Raw genomic sequence first — 23,055 nt, 5'->3', positions numbered from 1 at the left:
AGAGTTAAAATAAAAGCTCCTGTTTCAGACTCTGTTTGCTGTTTGATATAAATGCTGAGTCCAAGATACTTCATTGTTTGCCAAATGAATTTATTTGGGTATTACGGGATATTTCATATACGTGTTTATAACAGAGTTCAATAGTAACCACATTTACTTTGGATATTGAGAATTGTCCTTATAAATTCCATTTTCAAATATTTAAAAGTTGTTAAATTAATTCCTGTTGGGCTTAGACAAACATCTGGTGCTGGTTATTGAAAGGGAATTTTGTTTGTTTTACTACATGGCAAAGTAATTTTGAAAATAATTGTTTGATACAGAAGAAAATATTAATACATCAGTTATGATTTTTTTTTGCCTAGTTCATCTATGCTTATTGCTCCTAAAAGGTTCCAAGTTGGAATCACAGGGGTGCTTCGGGCTGTGTATGTGACACTTGAGATTCGGAGTGATTAATGGCAGAGCTGTGCCTCACTATCAGCTGATAGAGAGAGATACCAGCATTATCAGGGTGGGGATTTTTCCCTCCTGGGTAGGGGCAGTGCCTTCACCTGTAACAGGGACGTGCAGTAACTCTGAACCGTCACCATTCTGTAACTGTAACCCTTCCTAAAGCTGTGTGACCCCATCTACAACAGAAACAATGCACACACAGGACTGTGCCTCCTCCGTGCTGAACAACTTCTCCTCAGGTGTGGATGGGGCTTTAATATGAACTGACTCATGTGAATGTGATGAGGCCTCATTTGTAATGCCTTTAACATGTGTGTCCATATTAAAATGGCCCAAATCCATTGTGTACATTGTTAGGAGACTGAAAATATATTTACTGTGCAGCAGTGAGTCAGTTTGGTTATAGCACTTCATAAGTTTCTCATAAACAATCCGTGGGTTTTGTTAGGGACATGCTGATGGCAGTTTTTTATTTGCATCACCCAGACAGGTTGGGTTGGAATTGATTTTTGATTCAGGGATTTTAGCATCTCTTTGCAGGTTTCGTATTGCCTGACGCTCCCTCTTTCCCATGCAGAACTTAGGGGTTCAAATTCTGAGTTGTGCGATGGTTTAGGTGTGTGAATTGTTGCAGAGTAAAGGAGGCACAAGGAAAATACATACACTGTTTTTTGAGGTTGTAACAGCAAAGGAAAGAAGAGTATTTTATGCTTATTTTCTTCTCTTCCCACCTCTGAGATGTGCAGAAAACTCCATTAATCTCAGCTGTGGACGGGAAGGGTTTGGTTTTAATACCACTCATGTACAGCACTGGGTTTTTGTGTTCCACTCCACCACTCCAAGCATTCTCATTTCCTGCTCTCCCCACGGCATGCCCTGCACGGCTGATGTTCTTTATGGAAAAGACATTTTTAGGTTTGAAGGATTTTTTAAGTAGGTCATAAATTTTTATTTTTTTTCCCCTGCCTGAGCTGAACCAGGAAGTGATTGTTGAGCTCTGCCCCTGCACTGGAGCCTGTTGCACTTTATGAAGATGCTTATCTGGGGCTTTGATTGCCTGTTGCTGGGAGATGCAACCCGTGTGGCGCCTCTGCTTATCTGACTCATCACTTCTCCTTCCTAGCAAAAGACCTCAAGTACATGTTTATCATCTCCCATTATCCTTCTGCCTTTCCCAACAGCTTCCTTCCTTCTCCCCTGTTGGTGACAATTCTTCTGTTGCGTTCCACAAGCAGGTTGTGTGGGGTTTTTGTTTGAAGCGTGGTTTTTCCTCGCGTGTCTGTAAAACTGTGGTGTGCTAAGGACGATCTCGTAAGGTCACTCGCAAAAGTCTTCATTTTAAAAGTGCAAAACTCTAATGCTGTTATCAACAATGGAAATTTGCAGTGGCATTCTCAAGGTGGATGGCTGAATCTGTAAAGATTACTTGGATATATTTTAAAAATACATATTACAGTATGGTTCTCTCAACTCAAAATCCTCCTAAGATGCTCTTCCCTGGCTTATTTTTTCAAGGAAAGTTTGCAAAAATTCAATCACCTAAAGGTACTGGGCATTTGTCCCTCAATGCACATATTTTAGTCATATGCATCACAGAGAGAATCTACCCTCAAGGATTAAATGCACTGTAATTCCAGATGCTATTCCAGATTGGCAGTTGGAAATGTTAAAGGGGGGCTGCAGGGAGTTTAAATCTTTGTAAAGCAGGAAGCCTTTGGTGATAATGCAGCAGCAGAGCCACTGCACAGGTCGGAGCTGCCCGCTGTGTGCAGCAGGCAGAGGGTGTTCGTCCCTCCTCCCCAGAGGTGTGCTCAGGCTGTGGCCTTGGCTTTGACACAGGTGGGTTAAGTCTTAGTAAGTCAGGTTCTGTTTATGAGCCCAGAAATGAAAGAGAAACCTTGAAGAGTCCAGGCACTCTCTGAATTTTCTTTCTGTAACCTGTGGAGGAATGACATACATCATATGTGTTATATATCTGAAAAATCAAAGCTGGTAGGACTCTCTGCATAATGAATGATGCAGAAATAAGCGGTGTGGGCAGGTTGGGATGTCTGTACACTCAGCTCTGAGCATTCAGAGCTAGAAAAGCTCTGGGGAAAGGGTTTTGCAGCAGTTGTGGTCGGTGAGTTTGCCCACACAGCTACACTGAGTGTACACAGAGTGTTTCCCTTCAGCTGCACCCCAGGTGTGGGCTCAGTGACTCAGGTGTGCAGGTGTACAGTCATTCAGTCCTGCTCATTTTGGAGAAGTGGCTGCATCTCTGGGTCTGTCTATGGAAAGCCTTGTTTGTTCCCTCACACAAAGAGGGTTTGGACACTTATCCATCAGCCAAGTAATGATTTGGTTGCATTGCTAGTGGAGGATGAGAACACTGACAGAGGAATTGTCTCATCTCTTTTTTTTTTTTTGCATCAGCCTCTTCCTTTCCTGCTGGGAGGAGAACACAGAATGGAATCATAAATCTGTTTCTTTCTTGCCCGGGATAAGTGCAGAAATTGAGTGGGAAGGATTTCGGTGAATGGCATTTTTTAATGAATAAAATTAATTTGTAGAAGAAAAAGATCCTGAGGATTCTTTTCCTCATTAACTGTGTGTGGGGTGGGGGGAACCTTAATGTTCCCAACTTGAAACCTGGCGAGTGCTGTGCTGCAGGGGGATGCACACATCATTTTTTAATGAAGATTTTTTATTACTGTTGTATGAAACTCTGACAATGCTAAGCTCTCTTCTGGTTACTTCAATCAATGCCCACTTAAAATCAGCTTGTAATTTAGTACTTCCCTTTCTTTTGTGTGTGACTGGCTGGTCGTGGACAGAGAGCTCTGCCTGCAGAGGGTTTAACGAACAGAGGAATTGTCTGGGGGTTTACGTGGGAGGGAGTTGTCCTTTTGTTGCTCATCACCACACCTGCGAGGCAGCGACCACGGGACAAATTTTTACTGTCCAGCAATGCTCTCACTTGGAGTTTAATAAACACTTCAGCTGTCACACCTTAAACCGTCGGAGCTCCTTTCTGTTGTATGCACGATCAAATATTTATTCCCAAACGCTGTAGACCACAAAGTGCTGCCTCGGAGCAGCGCAGATCAGTTATTCAGGTAGTAAAGATGTGTGAATGCAGCTGGCAGATGAAGTCACCAACATTGTGAATTCCCAGGCCGTCCCTGCTGCCACAGGCAATAAATGCCAGGCTGAGGCAGGGCTGGGCTCCCATTCCAGGAGCTCTGGTGTCGAGTGGAGGCAGCCGGGGCTGCGGGGAGGTGAAATCAATCCGGGCTGCAGTCCCTGACCTGAACCTGTAATTACCTGCATGGGATAAAGGTGGTTTGTTGTGGCAGATAGAGATTGCACTCGGGGCTGCAGAGGATAATGCTGAGCTTTGAAGGCAAGGAAAGGGTTTGGCCCCTGGGCTGTTCTTCACAGCAATTGAGAGGTTTTAATAATGGGCAGAGAACAAGCTGCTCTTAGGGGGCATCACCTGTTTCAGCAACACAGAAACATCGACCCAGCACTGCTTGGTTTGGAGTTACTCGTCCTGCCAGCCTAAATTTACATGAGTTTAAGTTATGCTTCTTTCCTGCAATTACTTCTGTGCTGATCCTGTTATTGTATCTGTTTAAAATGCTTTTTATGTTACCTATTTGCATAACGTTTTAGGCATTATTCCCTGACTAGTGTCAGCATGTGGGATATCTCAGGTGTCTTTGTTTCCTCACGTCGTGCTCCTGCTCCCTCCATCCGGCTCATCCGCTTTGCTAAGCGTGTGTGCACGAGCTGCATAATGCAAAATTCTGGTACTTCGAATGTTTTCAACTTGATTTATTTCATCTAATTTGAGAAAATGTTATCTGATGAGTTTTGAAGAGAGCCTTAAGACAGAGCTGACTCCACCAGGCTCCAAGATGCCAATGCAGTGTACATGATTACATCTAGAAACAGCTATGCCCTATAGACTGGGGAGATGTGAGGAGAAATTAAAATGACCTGACACTACTGACTGGGCACTTGCTGCTGGATCATTGCCTGGACTGGGAAAAGACTCAGCTGCAGGGATACATGGAGTAGCATTAATGTCTTGAAACACTGGTGGGTGTTTTCTGGAGGCAGGAGAAGTACACTGGAGAGGACAGGCATGGGAGCAGTGAGTGGAAGGCAGCAGAATCATTAGAGGCTGATTTAATTTTCCACCCTGTGATGATTGTGGGTGGTTTAGTCAGTTCTGGAGGTGGCAGCTCACTCCCCACAGCGCAGTGTGGTGATCTGGGGTAGCTTTACCCTGCGAGGGACAGAGGAGACTCCTCATCCCAGTCTGCCTCTGGTACAGCTGAGCAGTCTAACAGTGACTGAAGCAATTCATCTCTTCTAAGCTGCTTGCATTTCAAACCAAATCTGTATCAGCTTAAAAAAAAAACCGGTGCTGCATGCATCTGATTTCACTGATACAAGTGAAAAATCAAAACCCAGCACCTTCTGGACCCTGCAGTGATGGGTGGGATTCAGCTTTCAGCAGGGGAGGTTCCTGGAGGTGCTGCTCTCCTCGTTCACCTCCCCCAGGTGATTTTTGGCCCCGCAGTTCCTCTGTTGCTGTCACAGCTCCCTGAGAGCTGAACTGTGACCTCCCCAGCACGGAAACCAAATCCAGGGAAACGGGGTTTTTCTTCACACAGGAAGATAAGTTGCAGTGGGGCCCCCAGGGACCCTGATAATGGTCACTGGCCCAGAGCTGCTGCTCCCAGACAGTTGTTCTCGTGTCACACAACCTGCCCGACGCGTGTACGGGGCTCCATTAGCGCAGCCTCTGCAGTGTCTCACTGCTCAAGTGTGAGCTGCTGACTTCCAGTTGGGGAAGCCACCTTCAGTTCATATCAGCTGAAAGCCTGCACTGGGCTGGAGCGTGGTGTAAGCACAGAAATGCCTTGGGGTTTTTTAGGGGGAAAAAAAATAATCTTATTATCCCGGGTGTTTTCTGCTAGTTAACAAAAACTCGTTCTTAATACCAGATTCTGATGTTGCCCCTGAATTATCTTTCATTAACAGTTGTTAATGCTGTGTGCAGGTAGCTTTAAAGCTCTGGATAAGTGGGAAGTGTTGATTCTAATCATATCTGACACCACAATCTTCTGTGGAACAACACATGAGCTGAGATTCCCGATGGGCTCCTGTAGGATACAATATTTATTATAGCTGGAGATCTAAGAGCTCCCAGCTACTGTTAAACTTACAAGAGATCCAGAAACCTCAGTGTCTGTACTTGTGTTTTGAGAGATTGCACAGAAATAACACACCACTGGAATTTGCAGGCAGCGTGTGCATTGACATTTCTGCTCTTTTCCTACGCTGCTTAAAGGAAGTGTTTTGCAAATCTTTATATTTTTATAAGCTTGTAACGTATTCCAAGCTCATCTATTAATCTAGACTGCTTGAAATGGCCTTAAAATGGATGTGCAATTTGGAATTTTGGAGTCGGTATTGTTTCCAGGAAAGCTCTGATTGTAACCAGTTTATAATGGAGACATTTTTATTTAGTGATTTCACTAAATCACGCAGTATCTTTCGAAGTATTTGCTCACCATTTCACATGTTTGCCTTGAAAACATCCAAATATGCCTCATTATTTCTTGTTGCCACTTTGGCCTGCAGTCTCTGTTAGATGTCGAGGGTTTCAGCCATCAGGATTCTGGTTCTCATCCTCTTGAGATCCTCCTCCCCTCTTTCCAGGAGGTGTTCCAGGTCATCAGCCCTTGTCCTCAGGGCCCTGCAGACCCTTCCTTTTGTCTTTCAGCTTCCTCTTGCTGTAATTTTTAATGTAATTTCAACATTATTTTCACCCCTGTTAATCCAAAAGGAGCAGGTTGTAGCAATTGTCCATTAGAGTGTGATAAGGATGAGTGAGCAGAAGTGTGGATTTGGGGATATGACACAAAAACCCGAGCTCTTTGGCATGATAAATTAGCCAGGCATTTCATCTACTCTGAGGTGGAGTTTAATACCTTGAGGGTGTTCCAATCCCAGCCTCCTCACCCTGGCTACTCACTGGAGTAAAGATGTTCTCTGCTGGGAATAAATATTTATAGCAGAATTGAAATACAGCCTGTTGGTGCTTACTTGTGTATATATTTTATTGCCTCGGTGACGTAAAGGGTAAAGAAACAGATGGAAAATATTTTGTTTTCCTTAATTATCCACCACTGTGGGATACCCATTGGCTTGGAGCTGTGGCTCCTCCCCTGCCTTGGCCTCCATCCCTGGCATCGCCCCAGCCAGATTTTAATAGTTCTTTATCTGCTGCTTGCATTGCTTTTAACTTTCACTTTTTATTACAACCCAGGCTAAATTGGGTGCTGGTTACTGCTCCAGCTCTGGCTGGAGAGCTCTGAAAGCCAAAGCTGGTGCCAGCAAGTGGCTGCTGCAGAGAGCAGGGAATGGCAGCACGGGGTGAAAGGAGCCCCTGGTTGTCACCATCCTCCTCCTCGGCTGCTCTGGTGTGCAAGGAGAGTCTTGGAGGTGCCAACCTCCAGCTGTGGAGCTTTTATTCCTGCTTGGAGCAGCCCACCTGGGAGTCTCCTCCTTCCAGAAGGAGGCTCGGAGGGAGTGCATGAAGCCAAGCACTCCTTGTGCTTAACCCTGGTGCTGCTCCCCTCGTGAAGGTGAAAACAAGCAGAGCACGGTCAGCAAAAGACAGAAAACAGGTTTGGGGTTCTTGGCAGCATCATCCTGGGATTTCTCCAGGTGAGAGGTGGGCCCTGAGCCCTGGTGCCCCGAGGCTCTGGAAAATGGAGCAAGGGAAACGGCAAAAGGTGCTGATATGAACAACATATGGTTTTTGCTGGAGTTTGGCCACAGATTTAAGGCCTCGGAGTGGATTCCTGGAGCCTCCGAATCCTATCCCAAAACCAACACGAAAGCCTTTCCAAATACATTTTATAAGCTCTGCGATTGTAATAGTCCTATCAAAAATCCCATGTCCCCGGGTCAGGCGGGGTGCAGGCCATCCTCTCCTGAGATCCCAGCCTTGCCAAGCCTTTCTTCCCTGACATTTCCCTCCAGCAACAGCGGGGCAGCCATTTGTGCCTCGTGTGGAAGGCCCTGGGGGCTCTGGCACAGCTGCTTTCCCTGGAGCTCACATCTGCTGCAGGAGCAGGGCTCCCCTCCCTGCCTGGCCCTGTGTCCCAGCTGGCCCCGGCTCCCTCCAGCCCACCTGCACCGTGGGATAACTGCTGCATTTGGGAGGCTTTGGCGCGCTTTGGGGGAGTTTTGATACCTGGCTCTGCCGTCCCCTTCTGTGTTGCGTTCCCCGGGCTCTGTCACGCTGCTGTTGGTGTGAGAAATCACGCGTTGGTAGCAGCTTTCAGTTTTGGGACACTACAGAGGATCCGCTCCAGGAAAGTGCCACCTACTTAATTTTGCCTCGATGCCAAAAAAAGCAGGAGAAGCCACTGTTGGAGTGAGAATCTTGCTAGCTCCTTGCAATTCCCGTTAATTGGGATTTCCACCTTTATTATTTACAGCAGGAATGCTGAGCAAACCACTCTACTTTTTGCCCACCACTTAAAAAATATTTTTTTTTAAGTAAGGATAATTTTATTTGTGATTGAATGTCAGATGTAGTAAGTGGCTGTAGCTCATCTGCAGAGCTTTTTGTGTTGCGGGTGGATTTTTAACAAGCAGAAAGTTGCCATGAAAGAATTTGGAGAAGCAAAAAGTGCTCCGGTAGTCCTTTGGTTTTGGTGATTGTATTTAAACTCTAAAAAAAAAACCCCAAATAAAAGGAAACCGACACCCAGTATACAGTGAATTGCTTGCAGGGAGCTACATTTTAGCACTGAAGTTAGATAAAAAATTCACTGTATCATAAGTGAACCATTTCCCCCTTGATTTGTGTCCAAAATATGAGGAAAAATCTTGCAGCTGCATTATGCATTTTACAAAAGAACATATGCATGCATTTAAATCATTTACATTTCATCTTTGCTTTCTCTTATTTTTAACCCATATTATGGTGAGTGACAGCGTGTTTGGAAAACTGAGGTTGAAAGCAAAGTTTAAACTTTGATGCCCGGTAAGCTGAACTGCCAGCAGTGCTTCACTATTTCATGATTTTATTTCAAAGTTTGGCTCGTGCTTTTTGCCTTTCTCTCCAATGGAACGCGATTGAAACTTTGTGAATCCGGCTGACAAAAAAAACCCGAGTTAAATTATACTGCACTTGGTTTGGGCTGGTCCTACAGTTCCTGCAGAGGAAGATAATCCATCCTTATGGACGCAGGTTCTTGGGAGGATGCACGGCTCAAAAAGATGATCTGGGTCAGGGCTCAGTGAGTTTATTAATTAGTGATCATTAGGTGGTATCAAGTATTCCCCATGCTATAAAATGGATTTTGATGGGGGGTGAGGAGGGCCAGGTAGAGGGGCACCAGCTCCGTCTGTTGTGGCCATTTCTCAAACTGCAGACATTAGTTCGATTTCAGTCATCTACTCAGCATTCCTGAGGCTCTTGCCAAACCATCCCAGGTGTGGGATTGCAGCAGGTCATTTCCCGCCCTGTGGCTGTTCAAATCCTGACTGATCCACTTCTGCAGCAGGGGCTGAGAAAGAGTTCGGACCCGGGGCGGGAGTGCGACGTTTCGTTCGGCGCCGTCAGCAGGCAGCACTCCCCCGCTGCTGTGAACAAATAAAATCCAGCTTTATCGGCCTAGTTCTGGCCTTTTCATCACCCTTCAGTGAGGGATTGTGCAAGGCGTGAAGTGCGAACGCCCGCGCGGGGTCACGGCAGCCGTGCGGGCACACGGGGCTGCCAGGTGAGGGATGTCCCCCTGTCCCAGGGGGACTTGGGAGCTGGGCTCTCCAGAGCTTCAGCACCGTGCAGAGGTATCAAATGGAGCTGGGCAGTGGGGTTTGTCACCTTCCCTTTCTCCCACAGAGCCGCCCTGGTGCGACACTGCCACCGCAGCGGTGACGGGACAGGGCGGCAGCACCCAAAGCTGCCCCGTGAGGTGCCAGCCGCGGCCTGGGCTCTGTCACACAGCCAGGCTGGGCCAGCGTGGGCACTGCCGCCTCTGAGCCCTGGGGTGTGCAGGGACACTTTGACGCTCGCAGAGCCACAGGGTGTGCTTGTAAATGTGGGTTTGAAACCGCGATGTTTGCGCGCATCTCTCGGACTCGGAGCTCAACACACAGAGGGACTTGCATCCCTCCCGAGCAGCTTGCAGAAATTCTTGCTCATTGTCTTCACCTTCCACAAGAGTTAAGCTTCCAGTTCTTAATTTATTTTGCTGGTAAAGATTGACTTATAATTGAGGATATCACGTGGAGGACCTGTAACTTATTTGTAAATCCATCCTTGCATGTTTAAAACCAAGTCAAGAAACTAACGAGGTTACAAAAATATTGCTGATCCTGGAGCAAATACAGTTGGAGAACATATGCTTTGGTTTTACGTTTCTGCCTCTAAAAGGTGACATGTCCCGTGTTTGTCATTTAATTTAACATTCTATATATTTTTAAACGGCTGTATGATTTGAAACCTCCAGATGCCAGGCTTTGTGCTAAATGAGGTTGACAGTTCAGTGATGTGGAAGGCCATTATCTCACCTTTGTGCTTCTAAACTGTAGCCACTTGCCTCTGCCTGCTCATAATGCATTTACTGCCTTACAGCCCAGGAATTTTTAACACCTATTGAAAGCATTAATTAGCTATGCCACGCTGATGAGCGCTTTAAGTGAAAAGCAAGAATTGATGCCCGCTCTTTGAGCTGGTATTTCTCCCCTTTCAGAGGGTAAGGAGCACCTAGAGAAATTAAACCCCCACATTCCTCAGGCAAATTCAAGCCCTGACTGTGCCCTGGCCATCACCACGAGTGACAATTCCACATCAGAGCTTCTGTCCATGTCCCATCCCTGTCTGTGCCTGGGACATGAGGCCATGTCCTGATGGACGGCTCTAAACGGCTCCATCCCTGCCAGCTGGTGCTCTCTGCAAACCAATAAACCAAAATTTCAGCCTTTTGCATCCCATTACTGCTGTCCTGAGTCAGCAGGTCTCGCACAGGATCATTTTTCTCCACCCTTGGAAAACAGATAATCATTACTTGGCCCGTTGAAGTTCAGTAATGCAAGAATAAATGTGTCACTTGGACCTTAAAAGCTCACGGGATAGAAACTCTCCCTCTTGTCTGATCAGGCCTCCGGTGCCTTTGATCACCATTTTCTCCTCTTTCTCAGCAGCAAACCTCTTGGTTTTCCCCATTTCCCTGGGCCCTTGTGACAGTGGTGTGCTGCAGATCACAGCTGTGCTCAGGCACCATAAGGTTTGTATGATTAGTCAGCATTTGGTTTCCATATATAGCCAAAGTACGTCTGGAGAAAATATTCTCATACATATTTCCAGGCAATAGGATCAAAGCCCTCTCTAAGTTCTCAATTTTAATTTATCTCCCCTTGCTTGCTGTAGAAGGAACATCAAATGGAGTCTGTGTTTGTGGGAGGGAAGGGAGCCCTTTGCTGGGTAGTTTTGGGAGCAGCATTCATCCCAAAGCTTCAAATCCTGCCCTTTCTTCCTCCAGAGCATTGTCAAGCTCTGAATTTTGGGGTTTGTGCCTCTTTCTGCATCAGGTGTACATTCTTTCTTTGAATCCTGGGACCTCTCCCATTTTTGTTTCATTTTTTCCTCAGATTTTCCTCTTGTCTCCAGTCAGAGCTGCTGAGCACCCTTGTCACAGTGTTTTCTGTAATTCTTAATCCCTGTGTTGGCTCCTTTTCTGCTGTAACACATGCACAGTTCACACCCCTGCATCCAAGGAATTCTTGTTCCTGTCTAGTCTTTGGAGTTTTTTGGTCAATTCCCCCAGCTCCTCTTCCTGCTCCTAATATCTGTCAGTATTTGCCTGGAGAAGTGGCTGCCCTGTCCCTGCAAATGTCCAAGGACCAGGGCTTGGAGCAGTCTGGGATAGTGGAAGATGTTCCTGCCCATGGCAGGGGGTGGGAATTGATGATCTTTAGAAGTCCCTTCCCAGCCAGACCATCCCATGGCTCAATTTAATCTTCCACAAGAAGGAAAGATCTGGAAAGTAAAATCTGAACCTTTTCCAGACCTCCACTCACCGTTCAGCTGTCAACTCCCAAAGCTGTGGCCCCCACCAGAAATGTGAGAACTGGCAGCACTTGGAGCTGGCTCTGTGTGAGGAGTTTCTTGGGCAGGTGGATGTTGTGGTTTTAGAAATCGTATTTATGGCGGCTTCATTAGATCCCTTTTTCTGTCCCTTTCATGAGATTCTCACAGCAACAATTTGTAAAACCTGGATGTTTTTGCAGTTTTGTTTTCTGGAGACAGCCAGAGGTGCCTGTCATTAGTGAGGAAGCAGAATACTTCAATTATACAAATCCTGTAACATTTTCATCCGAGGAAGTTTTCTGCATTTTTAGTAAGTGAGGTGAGCCGAGACATTCGAGACCTTTTTACATCACATTTTCAGAAAGGCCTTTTTTGTTTTTTTCCTCCTCCAGATAGAAGATCTGCATTAAAAAAATAAAACAACCCATAATTAGTTCGATTTCAGTCATCTACTCAACATTTCTAAGGCACTTGCCAAATGATCCCAGGTGTGGGATTGCAGCAGGTAATTTCCTGAGCTGTATTTGTGGGGATGATTTTCTGTGTTAGAAGATGATATCGGCTCACCTGGCCCCTCAGTGACAGAGAAATCCTTTGTTTATTCATTTAGTAGGCAGATTAACCCTAATGAAGCTGGCTTCCTGGAAATAGATACAGGGGGACAATGGCAGAGGGAGGACTGGGGAGAAACGGGGCAAATTCCCTTTTCTTTCTTCACTTGGAAATAATGGTGACTTTCAGAGCGGGGTGTTTTAAAGCCGAAAGGAACGTGAAATATGTCAGCCAGAAATTCTTGATTTTGAACAAAAACTTTTCTTTCGGGCCTCAAAGGGCTGCTGGGGCTTTCTTAGCGTGTCTGCCACGATTCTGCCCTGCTGAACCTCTTGGAACATTTTGCCCTGTCAAAAATTAGGATAAAGCGAGCATCTGAGATACTTCCACTTAAATCTTTATTGCTGGGGGACCTCAGGGTGTGTTCTCTGGCATACGAGGTGTTTGTTAATTATTATTTCTGTGTATTAGAGGTTCATAATATAATCTGTTTCAGTAAATCATACATTATATGAGAAAACCAGGGGAAAGCATTGGAGCCTTGATGGCCGAAATAATTTTGTTCTTTATGGAAATCAGGCTGGGGAATGTGTGTCAAGGTGTTTCTGTTACCTGAGCAGCTGTTCTGGACAGGGGACAATGCCCATACAGGGTTAGGCTGCACATTTTACTTTATTTTCAGCTGTTCTCCCATCTCGAGCTGGCCCAGAAAAGCTTTGAGGAGCATTTCAAACAGCTCAATTCCTCCTGTTCCTGCCGTGGGATGCAGCCAAGTGTTCCGCAGCAGGCATGAAAGGCCGTGCCACGTTTATTTAAATAAATGAGCAGTAATTTCTCAGCTCTCGTTGACATCACACTGGACTATTATTCACAGCACAATGTGAGAATCTGCCTGGAAAAGCAGTGAGTCCCAAAGCCCTCAGAAACAGAGGGAAAGGATGGTCACTGACTTCAGGGATATAAATCAGGCTCGTGGTGTTGCAGGCAGAGTCCCTGCACTATCACTCAGTTCATGTTTGAACAGCATGAATAAATTAACTTACTCCAGCTCAAAGAGGGAATAATGCCATGGTGAATTAAGTTGTGTATATGTTACTAATTATGTATTTCTTAATGCATACACACGTTAAACAGTCGGGGTTTGAAATCAGGGGGAAACCTTGTCGTTTGCTAGCTCAGATCTCTGCTGGAAGCTACCAGTCAAAGTGTAGACATGAGTACAATGAATGATTTGGCTGCCTTTGAGAGAGGAACAATTTCTTGCATTTTTATGTGACTGGTACTCGAGATACATTATTCCCAAGACATGGATGTGTAGACACAGATGTGAAAATCTCTTAACTTCCAACCAGACTTTTCCAGATCTTATCACTATAATTTATTCTTTACTCTCTGTAGACTTTGAAAAAATGTCTTCTTTCACATAACTTTATACATCGGAGGGAAAGGAAAGTTCTGTTCTACCACATGGGAAGTGTTGAAGATGGGATACTGTTGGCTTTAACACGCTGACTTTTGTAGTTGCCTGTAAAAACTCTAGAGTTTCAGAGGGGAAGTGAAAAAACAGAATTTACCTTTCCACAAAGAATAAAAGTTTCCATTGTTCCTCAGTTCCATCGCTGGAAGCACAAGCGGGCAGGAACAGATAATTTTTTGGATTTAACATCTATACTTGGGTGTGTGTGTATATGTGCATGGGGCAGCAATAAATTACCAATGAATATGTTTGCTTTGTATGGAGATTGTTTTATCCTTCTTAAAGCTACTATTTATATAACCTTTAACCAAACAGAGAGTAGCCAGAGGATTTTTGAGAGTGAGAACTGTTTTTCTGGCTGGGGTGCGGAGCAGCTCTCCCCCCTCCCCTCGTGCAGCAGGGACTCACCACGATGACAATTTGCCAGGGATTATGATTTTTTTTTTTCCCCTTCTGCACGTGAAAGCTCAAAATAGATCCGTGTCACATTCGGTGTCATTAAAATAGAGCTTGTGATAACTAACTAATAAATTGAGTGGTACCTAATCACTTTCAGAGGATGTTGACACAGTTGCCAGAGACGACTGTCGTGGAGAGCCCTTGGAAGGAGCAGAGACTGTCTGTGTTGGAGGAGTTTTGGTTTTGTTTGGTTTTTTTTTTTCCCCCTTTTAGTGGAAACCAAAGGACAACAGTCATTATACGATTCTGTACTTTAAGTATTTTCATAATCCAACATAAATTGGCCCACCCAAGGATTATGTCTGTCTTATAAGGATGTGTTTATATAGTCATTGGGTGAAAGATTGCAGAAGTTGAACCACTAGTTTTGAAAGTTGAGCCAGACCAGGAAAAATCAGGATACAATTTGGCACTTATGGAGACTAAATGATTTCCTTTTTAGCTGCTGATTTCTACTGGGAAATGTATCCTTGGACTGAAAATTGCATCCGGAAAAATGTTTATGTAGTGTTTTTCAAATGACTGATTATTCCTCTAACCTTTAACACGCACTGTGTGTGATTTTCTTCCTGATTAACTCTTTCACAACCAAGTGAATGATTTCCTTCACTGTAAATAAAATTAAGTAAATATTTCAATTCGTGCAATATTTTAGTGCTGCAATAACGCAGAAAAAGACAGGCTGGGAGTTTTATTGAGTCAGGAACACAGGGAAATCCAGCCGCTCTTGTGTCAGACTCTCCTGGAAGAGGAACATCCTGCTTTGACAGCGAGGCAGGCAGAGCACGTGAACTTTTTATCCTGATTACTGCAGAGAAGGAGAGCAAATACGTTCCTAGCACACCGTGGGATGCAGATTTCTGCCAGCCAGGGGAGATTTCCCCAAGGCTTGTGGCGGAGGTGGAGGGACCGTGCTGCCAACTACTGGCTATTGCTGGCTGCTGAAAGCAGTGAATGAATTCACTGTGGGCTTGGGGTTTGTCTGCAGGGGAATTGATCAGTGCCCGTCGAACCAGGAGTTTCAGAGGCATCCACAGATGCTCTGTCTGGAGTTAAAATGTTTTCACTGGAGTTGCCTTCACATAAAGGCAAACTATAACTGACTGTAATCCCACCGTCGGTGTCCTCGTGTAGGAAATCCTCCCGGGATGCCTTTCCTTGCATCCAGAACCTCCTGGATGCAGGGTGGGAGCTTGCACCGAGGCTGTGCTGCTTTCAGAGCAGCAGCCTGACCTCGCTGAGCTGCAGGCACCATGCAAACATCACAGGGTGGGACTGAGCCACGTGTCTTCAAAAGGCGGCCAAAGTGATCCTGCACGGAGTGGATCCCACGCTAACAAACGAGTGGGTCTGGAACTGTAGCTTCCACTTTGGCAGAGCTGCCTGTGAGTTATGGTTGGTGTCTTCCTATATGGAAACATTCAAGATTAATTGGTTGAATTTCTGTAAAAAGCATCACCCAGCCCATCACAAGTCGTGTACTCCATAAAAAACTGCTTGAGTGGAAAAGGGGAGCGGAGAAAAGAGTGGCAAGAATTTTATAATCACTGCTCCTCTTGGCCTGGCCCAAAAGGACACGTTTGTGTCCTGTGAGAGGAAGCAGAGCTGGAAAGAAATGCAATTCCAGCCTTGCCAACGCTGATGGATTGATGCAAAGATGTCCCCTGCTCCCAGCCTGCCGAGCTGTTCGTGCTCGCCGGGGTGATCTGTCCGTGCCTCTGGCATCAGCTGGGATTGAACTGCTGCAGAACAAAAGCTGATATTCCTTGTGGCAACAGTCAGTCATTCTTGGCGTGGAGGGGATGAGGGGAAGTGCCTGGCAGCTGCTCCGCTCTTTCATCTCTTCTTCCAACTCTTTTTGATCGTTTTCTCCTGCAAAGTTTTGGGCTTGTGCAGGGAGATTTGCGTTTATAAGCAGGCAGAGGATGCAGCCCCGGCTTACCTCAGATAGCTTTTCCCAGGAGCAGCGATTCCCAGGCAGTCTCTTGTGTTTGAGGCAATAATGGGTTTAGGAAATTCATAGGATGTTAACAGTCAAATGGCTTTTAACCACCTATCGATGGAGTGAAATTTGGCAGATGACAGAGGGAAACTCACGTTTTATTTTTTAAAGCCTAAATAGCTTGTCAGCTGTGCAGAGCCCCTTGAATTTATGAGATCTGAATGCTGGGGTTTGGGGGGTTTTTTTGGTGGTTTTTTTTTGGTTTTTTTATCATGTGGAACCCAGCAGAGTCTCTGACGGAAACTGTTGACCCTTCTTTGTGCCGTTTCTTTACTGTCTCGTCAAACATCTGGAAAACAGCATGTTTGCAGTCATTTCACAACATAATTTTGCATTTACATCATGTGTTATCTGGTAAAAGTTTTCTTGTTTTTTCAAGGAGAACGGGGCGGGGGAATAAAAGCGAAAAAAGGAAAAGAAAAATCAGCAAGTCGAAGGCTGCCGTGAGGTCAAGCGGTGCCGGTGGATGCTGCCTGCACTGAACACATGTTCAGCTCCCAAAAGCCGAGGCAGTTCCCAAAAATTTGGTAACCATTAGAGCACTTCCTAAGTCAGTTCCGGACGTCAGGCCCGGGCTGCAGGGGGAAGGGCCGCTCCAGGAGAAGAGGGCTCCGGGCTGGCAGCTGATGGAGCGGAGCACGCAAGGCACAGCCCGACAGGAAAGGGCTGCTCGGGGACAGGATCAGGAGCTCGCCAGTCGAGCTGTGAACTTCTCCCGCGACCCCGGGCACCTGAGGGCCCGCGGATCAGAAAGGAAATTAAAGGGATCATTTAAGTGGAGTGGGACCAGACAAGTTCAAATGACGATTTTCATCTCTGAGAAAGGAGCGCTGGGCTATATTGAATTCTTTGAAGTAACGGAGCGCGGCCGGTGGAGGGAATGTTTTTGCTGCATTCCACGCTCTGCTTTAGCAGCTCCTCTAATAGGAGCCGGCCCTGACTTTTCCTAAAGCACCTATTTATAGTGCTCAAAAGATTGGACTTTGGAGCACAGTGTGTCCCCTTAGCTGAACACTCTACGCTCCTTCCAGTGATCTGAAACTAGCTGCTTAGATACCTCCAAAATTCAAATGAGTATTAATTAATAAGCACAATTCGATTATTTTCTTGTATTTTAATTAACGCAGTAAATATTTTATCTTGCTCGTGGTAATAAACCTGAGCCTGCAACTCTGCCAGAAGTTCACGATGAGTTCACAGCAAAGGTTTTCTCTCTTTTCCTTCCCTTTTCGGTGTTCAGGATTGAACCTTCAGTCAGAAGCTGCTCTGTGCCAATGGCGCTTTCTGTGGCTTTGGGAGTAGTTTGGCAGAGGTCAGGCACAAGGTGCTGCTACTCTGAATCGTGAGGAGGCTTTTGAATACCCTCACAGAGACCCTCTTCACCTCCCAGCTCGAAGTGAATCCATCCCACAGTTTATACAGCCCAAAACTCGAAGGAAAGAAAGTAGACAATAGTAAATAATTCTGGTTTGTTGGTTTAGGACTGGAGATTTTCCTACATTAACCTGAATTTCAGTGCTGGAGTCAGCTTGCTGGAGAGATGTGATTCCTGGACCTTCCTGAGCTTTGGATGTAGGAACAGTGGAAGATTCTTTTTTTTTTTTTTTTTTTTTCCCATGATCTTTCCATAATCACTTTATCTCCATGGGCCAGATTTCCAGGTACCATAGAGATGAGTCTTAAGAGGAAAAAAAAATAAAAATAAAACAAACCCCATGAATGGCAGCAGTTGTGGTTTTGGAAAAGCTTGCTCTGGGATTTTTGTTCAACAGCCCTTGGATGGGAGGATGCTTAGTTTGCTAATCTGGGTGCCAGTGCTCAGTTTTACAGCTCAGGGTTATTTCTCTGAGGTGCTGGCAGCTGGGGGAGGCACGAGGGCTTGGGTGTGCGTTCAGCTTTTTTCCGTGGTGTCCTTGGCAGACGCTGGCGCAGCGTTGGGGATTTGGACAATTGTAAGGAATAATAGCAACTATTGAAATATCAATTGTTTCTGCAGTTGGAACATCAGGCAGGAGTTTACAGGGACTGGATGCAGAGGGATGGAGGTGAGCACAGATAACCTATGCAGATATTTTCCTTTCGAGATGACATCTGTTTAGTTGTGTTTATAAATAACCTTTGAAAACAAAAGAAATGGACCAAATCCTTTCTCTTTCCCATTGCAGTAATGCATGAGGTGCCTTGGGAACGTGTTATCTTCCATCCATTTCCTCCTCCTCCCCTTTCAGTTCATTGTACACTGGTTTTTTTTTTTCCTCTAGATACGTTAGGGCGGCAGCACGAGGTATCCATTACCAAGTTTGTTTCCCTGAATGCTTTCTGGCAGGAGGCACAAGTGCAATCCACTGAATTAGAGGAACCAAGCTCAAGGGTGAGAGCTTTATCAATAAAATCCCTTTATCCAGCGAGAACAATCTGTGCGCACGGGAGGCTTTTAAATAATATCTCCAAGTGCTAGTCCTGCTATAAGCCTAGGAGGTAGGGATGGTTCAGTGGCTGATTATTTTGATGTGGGCCGCTCTTCCTTGAGGCCACTGAAGCCTTCAGGTTCCTCCAAGCCTTTAGTGGTCTGCACTTCAGTGTTATTCTTTCCCTGAGAGTGCTGATTAGTGACTTGCGGTATGGATGCTGATTTATCGCAGCCCGGAGTCGCCCCTTGGGGGCTGAGCAGAAACACTCATGAAGGAGCCCTGATTAAAAAGAGTGGTAATGAAGACAAATGTTTCGGAGGGAGTCAAGAGCAAACCAGGCCTTGGCATTCCCACTGCTCCTCTGAGCTTTTGGAGAGGAGGTAACAGTGGCCAAAGGAAATATTTCCCCCTTGTTGTTTATTTCTCATGGCACTGGAAAAATTTTTCTTTTCCTCCTGGGTGTTCTAACTCTCACTTGTTAACTGCTTTTCATGCAGGGTTGCAATTAACCCTTGGCAGATACTTACCATGTTCCCTTTATATTCGCTCTATACATAAAGAAGTTTTTATGTTTTGACCTGTTAACCATTTTAAGATTCTTTAAACTTGACAGTTTCATCTAATTTCTCACATCATTAAACCGTACTTTATTTTCCAACAGTCCGTTCACAGGAGGTTTGCTGTTTGTTTGATATCTTTAATCATCTTTTTTCCACACTGCCCTTTTTAAGAAGGAAAAAGAATGACAAAAAAAAGTAATGCTTACAAACCAGGCTTTAAATCAGAGGGAGGTCAGAAAGTTCCTATCTAGTGTTGGACGTGTAACTGGACACAAGTCCCAAAAGCACATTGGTGGGTTCTGCATGGTCTGACACTTCTATTAATCAGGAAGGCAGAACAAAAATAAATGCAATTATTTCACCCTATTGTAGTTTTTTGGTTTTAATTCTGTGGTATTTTCCACTTTGAAAGACCAGCCTGGGCTATAATTAGTGTATGAAGTAAAAGCTGAGTAGGTGGAAAAATGTGCCCTGCCTTTATTGGTCTTTGCATTCCGCACGCAGGGATCAGATGGGTCTGTTAAAATCCATCCTCATCTCTGCAGTCGCTTTCTTGTCAGGTTTGTGCCGGTGTGAGGATGCTGCTGATGCAGGGAGGAGCTGGATCTGCTGCAGGAGGGTCCCTCAGAGCAGCAGTGGTTCCTGAACAGGAGCTGCTGTGGCTGCCCTTGGAAGGGGCAGCACTTTGCACTTGTCCTTGTGGGGTGTCTCCAGGTTCCTCTGAGTCCCCCTGAGGGGCTGCCCTGCCCTGGAGCACTTCCACACCCCCTCCCAGTGTGGGGTTGTCTGTCAGGGTGAGCAGAGTGTCCTCCCTCTCTTCCTCCAAAATTTCAAAGAGGACAGTTCCCAGCAGAGCCCCCGGGGTGCTGCACTTGTACCAGGCGCAGCCTGGCCTGTCCATCCCTCCTCTCTGAGCTTCGTTGTCCAAAACAACAAACGAAAAACCAAGTGCAGCTGGGAAAATGCAAACTGAGATCTCAGCTGCCCCTCCCAGGGCTGGGAGCTCTGGTGAGCGTGGGCACCATCCCCGTGCCATCCCTCCAGCCGTGCCAGCAGTCCTTCCTCCCTTCCTTTGGGAATCACATGCAGAGCTGGACACTTCCTGAGCACTGACAATACGTGGATGGCCCTTTGCATTCAGTGAGAATTTCAGGGTTATTTTCCAAATGTTAATTAACTTTCTCATGAAATTTTAGCTCGTGCTTTGCTTTAGAATGACATTCTGACCTGCCATGCCAAAAGGTTTTTTTTCTTCCTAAAATAGTGTGATAAAGGAACAGTTCATCCAAGAAAAAAACAGGGAGAAGGGTTTTCTCTGATTGACTGGCCTCGTTCATGATGCACCCAAAAGGTCAAAGACTGTTTTGAGAAAGTATTTTAAAGGATGGGTCTGTGTTTTCTCTCTGTCTGGGAAGCTACTTACAGCTTCCATGGTAGTTCTTGCAGCGTTAAATAAACTCACTGTGCATCTAAGGCTGCTCTTTTATCTTAAACTGATTCTGATACTTCCAAAGTATTAGAATGTAAACGTTGTCCAGCATTAGGTTGGAAAAATAAAACTAAAATTAAGGTTCCTTAATACATTTTCGTCCTACTGAATGATTTTTTAGGGTAGAGACAAAGGATGAAGCAGCACCGCAGACCTTGCACTTCATGATGAGTGAAAAGGTAGTGTGTGATTTGATGCCAGGGTTCTTAACTTTTATTTTTAAACTTCTTTTAATTGCTCACCCACTTAACTTTGAAAATCCAGTTTGTTTCAAACCTATCTGTGAAATTTTAGAAGTGGCTTTTGAAAGTCATTTTTGAAAGCACTGTTTCGTACCCCTCCAAATTCCAATTCCGGTTCCAAGTGAACTGATCTACGTTTGCTCCACATTCACAGAGAATTCAGGAGATGCTGGTTACGTGTGGCTAAGTGAAAAGTCGTGGGAGCTGTTTGATGTGAGAAACTGAGTGTTCCGGGGAGCTACACCTCGTTAGCAGCAGCGTCTGGACCATGAAGAGATCACAGCAACTGGTGGAAGCTCGGTGGCACCAGCCTTTGTCCCTGAGCCATTGCGCTAGTCCGAATTTTGGAAATTTTGGGGTTTAAATCGGATTAACTTGTGGGTGTTGGAGAGCTAGTTGGAGACTGGCATTGCTGCACTAGTCACTTTGCATCACCATCAGCTGCCCACTAATTATCAGGAAATTTATAGCTGCATTAGGTAAATGTCACTTCACTGCAGTGGCCTGGAATAAGAGTGTTTTCTGCTCTGAATTAGCACCATGGGCACGTCTCAGTGAGAGTCTATCCAAGCAAGGAAGGGTTTGATTTATGCACAGGCTTATTAAGGCTTTGAGAAAGGGTAGCTGAAAGATGTTGTGTTGCTTTTTTGAACCGTAACATCTCTCCCATCGTAAATGTGTGTTTGTTTATTCATTAGGCATAATCACATGTAAAGTGTTTAAAAATAATTTGCTAATTCCAGGATGGAGCTGCGTTCAGCAAAGTGGGATTCTGTGTGTGCTCCATCTGCAGGAGCTCTTCAGAAGGATCATCCAGAGCAGGGATGCCTTGGTCTGAGTTCCTTTCGGTGAGATTCGGGGTTAGGGGATGTGATTCTTCTGCAAATCTCAGCAACTCTTCGCATCTGTGCCAGAATTATAAATAAATTCTATATCCTATATAAGTATAAATTATATCTCTTAGATTCTTATTTCTGAGCTGCTCAGGAGCCCCTTTGACAGAGGTCCTGGGCAAATACTCTGTAGGTGTGGACTCAAGGATTCACACTTGTCCATTCTGATGCACAAACCTCTCTTGGAAAAAGCTCAAGGATCTCACACTCCTAAAGGCTCAGTAGAAAAGAAACTTGGATGTTCAAAAAACCCCCTCACCTTCATTCTTAATGTACTGGGAACGAGGTCCCTAACTCTTCCCCAAAGATGACTGTGGAATTCATGGTGCTTCAGAACGATGCCAGAGTGTCTGAAGAGCTGTCACCATGAATTCTTCACAAATACCAGGGCGGGCGATGGCTGCCCCTCTGTGAATGATGAAATCTCAGCAGTCCCAACGCTACGGAAATAAGAGTAACCACTTAAGAAATGCTGGCAAAATTCTACACAAACTTACCCTTTACACCCGTTGTCAGGAGCTGAGTACCTTTGGTGGTCCTTTGGCAGCAGCACCCGCTGCGGGGACAGGCAGGTTTGCCGCAGTAAATTAGTGGAGGAGATTTACAGAAAGTCGCTGTCCACTGTTAAGCACTTGGCTTTCCCTTCTCTCTTCCCTCTTGGCTGCTTTTATGGTTCAAAGTGATGCAGATCAGACAAAGCCTTTGCTGCATTCAGCCACCCTTTCTTCTGTGTCAGGAGCACCAGCGCTGGCACCCAAACCACCTGCTTCAAAAGGGTCTGTGTGTCAGATGAGAGCAGGTACTTCCACGTCGTTGTCAGAGAAATATCGTCCTTTACAAGAGACAATTCTGCCCGCGGTTCTGCTCGGGGCCGGATTGAAGTTGCTTCCTTTTGTTCTTCCTAAAATGCACCTTCAGAACTCCCAATTCCAGCTTGCAGGGGAAAGGTTGAAATTCTGGAAGTAAATTCATCCCCGAACAGGATTCATGCCCCTGCAGGCATTACAAGTGTCTTGTGAGGGAAGACTTCATCTCTTCCCCCTGCACAGTCGGCAAACAGCGACTGCTTCGGGGTTTTGATATTGTGTGTCTCGGTATTTAATTACTGGGGTGGTTTTCCTTGGGGATTTTGAATTTTTGGAGCAAGATCAAGGCCCGAAAGCAGACATCAGTCACTTGTAAGCAGGTTTGTGTCAAGGTACCAAACAAGGCTGTATTTACCTGTTTTGCACCTGAAACCTTAGTTTTCATCATGAATTTTTATTTGATTTACCAGTGTACCAGTCAGGTGTTAGGGGTCCATAAGAACTAAATATTTATTTATTTTATCATTAATGCCCAACCTCCCAAAATTTTCCTTAAGTGCTATGTGCAAAAGAAGTTCCTTTTCCCTGGCTGGAGAAG

General features: G+C 45.4%; 1 protein-coding gene across 3 annotated transcripts in view; it reads left to right on the top strand.

The window, feature by feature from the left end:
- Nucleotides 1-23,055, top strand: part of BCAS3 (BCAS3 microtubule associated cell migration factor) — a 295,288-nt gene that overhangs the window by 127,104 nt on the left and 145,129 nt on the right. The gene's annotated exons all lie outside the window — the stretch shown is intronic.

The sequence above is a fragment of the Chamaea fasciata genome, unplaced genomic scaffold (assembly GCF_029207755.1).
Source record: "Chamaea fasciata isolate MVZ Bird 193981 ecotype frontalis unplaced genomic scaffold, bChaFas1.0.hap1 SCAF_21, whole genome shotgun sequence".
Classification (NCBI taxonomy): Eukaryota; Metazoa; Chordata; class Aves; order Passeriformes; family Sylviidae; genus Chamaea; species Chamaea fasciata.
This window is presented reverse-complemented; position numbering and strand designations above follow the sequence as displayed.